Below are 7,997 nucleotides of genomic sequence, written 5' to 3' on the forward strand. Positions count from 1 at the left end.
AATTTTTCTGACGGAAAATTTTGAATTATAGATAGATTTTCTGTCTGTAATAATTTAATAAAATGCAGCGTTTTGTCTATTAAATTACAGACGGATTTTTTGTCTGTAATTATTTTTCATGAAAAAAATTAATTTTACCGACAGAATTATCGATGGATTCTCTTTTTCGTATGTAATTTATGTTAATTCATTTTTTTGTTTTCTGACAAAAAAATCTCTCTGAAATCCGTCTGTATTTCTATGGGATAAAATTCATCGGAAATATCCGTCTGTAATAACTAGTTTTCTAGTAGTGTATATAGTATATCTATAAGTGTTTAGAAAGGCTTATGATTCCAAGTGGATCTAAACTAGCGTGAAGACCCGTGCAAATGCACGGGATTAAAGTTTTATTAACATTTTTGAAAAATGAAATTATTCAATATACTCAGTATATTTTAGAAAAAGCTCTCATATCTAATATTAATATTATAGTTTAAAAAAAACATACTAATTTAATTGTTAATACAAGAGAAGAAAAAAGATAGTCAAATACTTCATATTCATTTACAGCAACTATTCATACCATATAGCAAAAAATTACATAGATTAAGTAACAAGTTCATATACTATACATGTTTTAAATTTTAGAACATAAAAAATCTAGGTTCCAAAATGTAATATATATCCAAAAGTAACACCAGAAAGTTTCAAATCACCTAAACAATTACTTTCCCATTAATAAGAAAATAAAATATGTCCAACACTGTTCAACATATAGTTCAAAATATGTGTCACACAGAGTAATACATAGGAGGCCTTTTTTTATAAGCTCTAAGATCTTTGAATCAACAACTCTATCTGGTTGTTAGGTAGGGAGTCCAGCTTCAAGGTAATCTTTTCCACTTCCTTTAAATTGTATACTTTACAACGTTTTTTCCATTCAACCCCAAACTTCCATTCTCCATCTCTTCCTCCACTTTTCAGTAGGTGGAAAAAGAATATATTCTTGCCTACACTATAAGGTAGATCAGTGATCTTCCAAACCAAACTATCTCCAGAGAGTTTAAGATATGCAGCAAATTTCTAGGACAGATACTCCAATGAATGATTCATAGTTAGGGTAAAGAGAGTATTTTTCTATATAATGAATAACAAATACAGAACCAATATTTAATAAGTTTGGAAGAAAAAAAGAAATAACTCTTTTAAGATCAACTTGCCAATCTAAATTGACTCAAATCCGAATTTGTGATGGTCTTCTAAGAATAAGTATCTGGAGTGTATCTAATTCAGGATATTTAAACTTGTTAGTCACCATATTAAAAAATATCTATATGTACCACGATATTAAAATGCAAAACATAATAAAAAAAGTTGCATTTAGCATTACCCGTTGTCAGACAATTCTGTTGTTTCATTACTTTCTTCGTTGACCTCCGTTGATGAATTCGTTGCATGAGACAAATCTATGAGATTATGAGGATCATCCCCTTCCAGTGTGTCATCTTCATCATCATTTTTATCACTGTCTAGTGAGAACTCATCATCAGATGGTTCATACTCAGACAACACCATCACATCAGGTGATGAAGGCTCACCATTCTTGTTATATTTTATGTGGAACACTCTATATATGTTATTAAGTGTTTCCTAGTCCATACAGTCAGACACATAAGAGTTATGATTGGAGTGAATCTGAATTGATTGATTCATGTGATTCCATAGTAAAATAAAAAAAATTCCAAAACCGACATATCTGAATTATACAGTTGTTCCTTTATTGACAAAATAGAAAACTCTAATTTGTTCAAAGGAGCCGTCAATTATAAGCAGCTGATCGTTGCTTCTTTTCAGCTGTAGCACTAAGCAATTATCGAGCTCATCAATCATATAGAAGGTAGACCCTAATTTTCAGCTGTACCTTTTATGTGATTGATGAGCTCGATAATTGCTTGATGCTACAGCTGAAAAGAAACAATGATCAGCTGCTTATAACTAATAGCTCATTTGAACAAATTAGAGTTTTTTATTTTGTCAATAAAGGGGCAACTGTGCAATTTAAATATGTCAGTTTCAGAATTTTTTTTATTTCACTATGGAATCAGATGAACCAACCGATTCAGATTCACCCCAATTGTAACTCTTATATGGCTGACCATATGGAGCAAGAAACACTTAATAACATATATAGAGTGTTCCATATAAAATATAACAAGAATGGTGAGCCTTCATCACCTGATGTGATGGTGTTGTCTGGGTCTGAACCATCTGATGATGAGTTCTCATCAGACGATGATGAAAATGATGATGAAGATGACATACTGGAAGGGAATGATCCTCATAATCCCATAGATTTGTCTCGTGTAACGAATTCATCAACAGAGGTCAGCGAAGAAAGTAATGAAACAACAGAATTGTCTGACAACGGGTAATGCTAAATGCAACTTTTTTTCTTATGTTTTGTATTTTAATATCGTGGTGCATAGAGATATCTTTTAATGTGGTGACTAACAAGTTTAAATATCCTGAATGAGATACACTTTAGATGCTTATTATCAGAAGACTATCACAAATTCGGATTTGAGTCAATCTAGACTGATAAGTTGATCTTAAAAGATTTATTTCTTTTTTTCAAACTTATTAAATATTTGTTCTGTATCTGTTATTCATTATATAGAAAAATACTCTCTTTACCCTAACTATGAATCATTCATTGCAGTATTTGCCTTCGAAATTTGCTGCATATCTAAAACTCTCTGGAGATGGTTCGGTTTGAAAGATCACTGGTCCACCTTACAGTATAGGCAAGAATATATTCTTTTTTCAATTACTGAAAAGTGGAGGAAGAGATGGAGAATGGAAGTTTGGGGTTGAATGGAAAGAATGTTGTAAAATATACAATTTAAAGGAAGGGGACAAGATTACCTTGAAGTTGGACTAACCGCCAGATAGAGTTGTTGATTCAAAGATCATAGAACTTATAAAAAAAGGCCTCCTATGTATTACTCTGTGTGACACATATTTTGAGCTATATGTTGAACTGTGTTGGACATATTTTGTTTTCTTATTAATGGAAAGTAATTATTTAGGTAGTTTGAAATTTTCTGGTGTTACTTTTGGATATGTATTACATTTTGGAACTTAAGTTTTTTATGTTCTACAATTTAAAATATGTATACTATGTGAATTTGTTACTTAATTTATGTAATTTTTTGCTATAAGGTATGAATAGTTACTGTAAATGAATATGAATTATTTAACTATTTTTTTCTTCTCTTATATTAACAATTAAATTAGTATGGTTATTTTTTAAAAACTATAATATTAATATTAGATATGAGAGTTTTCTCTAAAATATATTGAGTACATTGAATAATTTTATTTTTTAAAATGTTAACAAAACTTTAATTCCATGCATTTGAATAGGTCTTCACGCTAGTTTCATATATAAGGTGTAATTTTGTATTCTCTATTGTGTTTATTATGAGACAAAATCTTATTGACAAGAAAGAGTGCGAGTAAAAATAGTGTGATGTGTATACAAAAAATCAGTCACCCATAAAGAATGCATGTTGTAATACAAAATATACGTTAAAAATAACCTAAATAATGTATTTATACACACACATAATGACTAATTTAGTGGTTTTTTTGTGCATGTAGTATTTTTGATATGCATATATGGGTGAATCAGTGATCATTAGTGCTAAAGCATCTGCTTGGAGACCATAACCGAATATAATTTGGTAATGAAAAAACCTTGAGAGGCTTGGAATTCTGCTTGCCTTGTTGTCCTTGTTCTTGTTTTTGAGGCATTGCTATTGAACTTCTCATCTTTTCAGCTTTCATCTGCGCCCTTCTCAGCTTGTTTAGAATCTTATCCATTGATGACAATCTCTTCTTTTCCAGTTTCATCTGTATCAAACCTTTTCACCATTAGGGGGAAAAAAGACCTATCTGCATACATTTTGTGAGCTTTTTCTACACAAATTTTAATGCCTTGCTTGCTTACTGATCTTATCATAATATATATGTGTATATATATATTGTGTTGAACTAAGGACACACTCCATATGAGAAAGTTCAACTTCAAAGCAACAGATTTTGATGAACTGAAATGAAACCTCGAGTTTGCGTATTGTTGCTTCAGCCTTTGCCTTCTGTTGGCTTTCCCATGCAACGATTTTGGCTTCCTCTTTCTGAATCCTACATGAAATAGAAGTTCATCGGAAAACACACAATCAGAACAACTAAATTATATGTCTCTAGTTCATTGAATGATATGAACATAACAATGACGACATACTTGGTTATGTCCATGGTGGACTTTGCAATATCTGAACATGAAGTTTGAATTTCACTATTACTTTCTTGAAAGGAGGTGAGCTTTGTTGCATGACCTTTAGGCCATCTAATAACAGTGGCCTTACTATCAACCTCAACATCTCTAACCTCTATACCAGAATATCCATTTTTCTGATCCATGGCTGATATCGACGATGAATTCGCATCGGACTCACTCTCTGGAGGGCTCATCTGGGTACCCTGGTCACGTCTTGAGAAAGGTGACATTATGGGGGTCTCCTCATTCTTAGGGTTCTCATCTGTAAATAAAAGTAACTGAAAACATTTTAAGTATATGCAGATTCTCAGATATTAATATAAACAAGTGAATAAATCTTGGCAAACAGAATAGCTTTTAGCAATATATAGCTAAGCGCTGGATCCAACAACATGAAATATGCAATTTTGATTGGTAACTAGGCTGCCCAAAAACAAGAAGCGCATACCTTGAGAATTAGGCGAAGATGGGTCACATAACAATTGATTCCACATGGGAGCCAGAACACCATTATTGTCATTGAGCACCGCACCAGTAAAACATTGTTGCATAACATTGCCGATGTCAAAACCGTGACCAAAATCATTGTCATGCGCATCAAAATGATGAAGAGAGAGAGAGCATCTGGTGCCAAGACTCCTGTTGTGAAAGGTGAACCAACCATCAAGTTCCTCACAAGAAGCCTTGGCGCAGTGGAATTGTAGGTGAATAGTTCGAGTAGTAGGATGATGATGATGTTCCTGGAGGCATAATTGGACCACTCTTTGATTTTGGACGCCTTTGAAGTTGTGATCGTGAATATGAGTTTCTGTTGTTGTTGCTGCTGCTGCCATAGCCTGAAACTGGGCTACAAATCCATCTCTCAGCATCATCCTATTTAGAAGGCATTGTTCTTTGATGAGCGGATATTTTATACGCTTTTTGGCGGTAATTTCATGTAGATTTTAGTATGTTTTAATTAATCTTTAGTAGAATATTATTAGTTTTTAGGCAAAAATCATATTTTTGGACTTTACTATGAGTTTGTGTGTTTTTCTGTGATTTCAGGTATTTTCTGGCTGAAATTGAGGGAGCTGAGCAAAAATCTGAGTTAGGCTGAAAAATGACTGCTGATGCTGTTGGATCCTGACCTTCCTGCACTCGAAATAGATTTTTTCGTGCTACAGGAGTCCAATTGGCGCGCTCTCAACGGCGTTGGAAAGTAGACATTCAGGGCTTTCCAGCAATATATAATAGTCCATACTTTGCGCGAAGATAGACGACGTAACTTGGCGTTGAACGCCAAGTACATGCTGCTGTCTGGAGTTAAACGCCAGAAAAACGTCATGATCCGGAGTTGAACGCCCAAAACACGTTATAACTTGGAGTTCAACTCCAAGAAAGGCCTCAACTCGTGGATAGCTTTAGTCTCAGCCCCAGCACACACCAAGTGGGCCCCAGAAGTGGAATTCTGCACCAATTATCTTAGTTTACTCATATTCTGTAAACCTAGGTTACTAGTTTACTATTTAAACAACTTTTAGAGACTTATCTTGTACCTTATGACATTTTCAGATCTGAATTACATACTTTTTGACGGCATGAGTCTCTAAACTCCATTGTTGGGGGTGAGGAGCTCTGTAGCGTCTCGATGAATTAATACAATTCCTTTGTTTCCCATTCAAACACGCTTGTTCTTATCTAAGATGTTCATTCGCGCTTAATTATGAAGAAGGTGATGATCCGTGACACTCATCACCTTCCTCAATCCATGAACGTGTGCCTGACAACCACCTCCGTTCTACATCAGATTGAATGAGTATCTCTTAGATTCCTTAATCAGAATCTTCGTGGTATAAGCCGGATTGATGGCGGCATTCATGAGAATCCGGAAAGTCTAAACCTTGTCTGTGGTATTCCGAGTAGGATTCTGGGATTGAATGACTGTGACGAGCTTCAAACTCCTGAAGGCTGGGCGTTAGTGACAGACGCAAAAGAATCAATGGATTCTATTCCAACCTGATTGAGAACCGACAGATGATTAGCCGTGCTGTGACAGAGCATAGGAACGTTTTCACTGAGAGGATGGGAAGTAGCCATTGACAACGGTGACACCCTACATAGAGCTTGCCATGGAAGGAACCTTGCGTGTGGGAAAAGGATTTCAAGGAAGAGTTGAAGTTCAGAGGACAAAGCATCTCCAAAGCTCCAACATATTCTTCATTAAAAAGTAACACTTCCTTATTCCAAATACTTTGACTTCTTATCAGTAAATCCAATTAATCTTATTGGCATCCTGACTAGGATTAATAAAATAAACATAGATTGCTTCAAACCAATAATCTCCGTGGGATCGACCCTTACTCACGTAAGGTATTACTTGGACGACCAGTGCACTTGCTGGTTAGTTGTACGGATCACAAATTCGTGCACCAAGTTTTTGGCGCCGTTGCTGGGGATTGTTGAGTTTGAACAATTGAAGGCTTATTTTATTTCTTAGATTAGGAATAATTTATTTTTATTGTCATAGAGTCATCAAATCCTGATAGGATAAGTTCTTTTCAAAAAAATTTCTTTTCAAAAATATTATTTTTCTTTATTAATTGTTAATTTTTCGTGAGTTTAGTGTTTTGTTCTAAGTTTGGTGTTGATTGCATATTTTATATTTTTCTCTAAATTTTCGAACTTGTGTTCTTTGTTCTTCATTGATCTTCAAGTTGTTCTTGTTTATTTTTCTTGTTTGATCTTGAGTTTTTCTTACTTTGAGTCTTTTCTTGTTTTTCTTGTGCTTTTTCAAAATATCAATTTTCAAAAATTATATTTTTATCCATAAATATAATACATTTTTAAAATCAACATTGAAGTTACTGCCCAATTGGCTGGAGCTTTAGTAGTTGTTCTTCATAATTGGGTATCTTCTTTGGAATCTTTTTCAAAAATAATTTTTCTTTTATTGAATCTTGTGCCAAACTCTAAGTTTGGTGTTTTCTTGTTAATTTTTCTCTAATTTTCGAAAATTTGTCTTGGTTTTCTAAAAATTTTAAGTTTGGTGTTCTTTCTTTTGTTCTTGGTGTTCTTGTGAATCTTCAAGGTGTTCTTGAGTCTTTCTTGTGTTTTGATCTTAAAATTTTAAGTTTGGTGTTCCTTGGTGTTTTTCCTCCAAAATTTTCGAAAATAAGGAACATTGGATCTAAAAATTTTAAATCTTGTGTCTTTTGCATATTTTTCTCTTTCATCATAAAATTCAAAATTCAAAAAAATATATACTTTCTAACTAGTTTTGAACTACATTTTTCGAAAATTTTATATAAAAATTCAAATTTCAATTTCAAAATATTTCCAATTTCCTTTATTTATTTTGTTTTTATTTTATTTTATAAAAATTAATTTTTATAAAATAAATAATAGCAACATACACATCATCTCTTTTATTCCATTATGGAATTAAGTGGGAATGATCAGTCCAGGAGGACTCTGGGTCATATGCTAACCCCACTACTGCTTCATATGGGAGTAGTATCTGTATACCCTCCATTGGAGCTAGTAGCTTTGAGTTGAATCCTCAGCTCATTATCATGGTGCAGCAAAACTGCCAGTATTCCGGTCTTCCACAGGAAGAACCTACAGAGTTTTTGGCACAATTTTTGCAAATCGCTGACACAGTACATGATAAGGAAGTGGATCAGGATGTCTA

General features: G+C 33.5%; 1 long non-coding RNA gene across 1 annotated transcript; it reads right to left on the reverse strand.

Annotated features, from left to right (window-relative positions):
- Nucleotides 1–3,648: 3,648 nt before the first annotated feature.
- LOC112709275 (uncharacterized) lies at nucleotides 3,649–4,412 on the reverse strand. Its single transcript, XR_011865152.1, has 3 exons — nucleotides 4,289–4,412; nucleotides 4,107–4,188; nucleotides 3,649–3,897 (listed from the first exon to the last, which is right to left on the reverse strand). It is a non-coding gene; the product is annotated as an uncharacterized lncRNA (long non-coding RNA).
- Nucleotides 4,413–7,997: the final 3,585 nt, after the last annotated feature.

Source organism: Arachis hypogaea, chromosome 9 (assembly GCF_003086295.3).
Source record: "Arachis hypogaea cultivar Tifrunner chromosome 9, arahy.Tifrunner.gnm2.J5K5, whole genome shotgun sequence".
Lineage (NCBI taxonomy): Eukaryota > Viridiplantae > Streptophyta > Magnoliopsida > Fabales > Fabaceae > Arachis > Arachis hypogaea.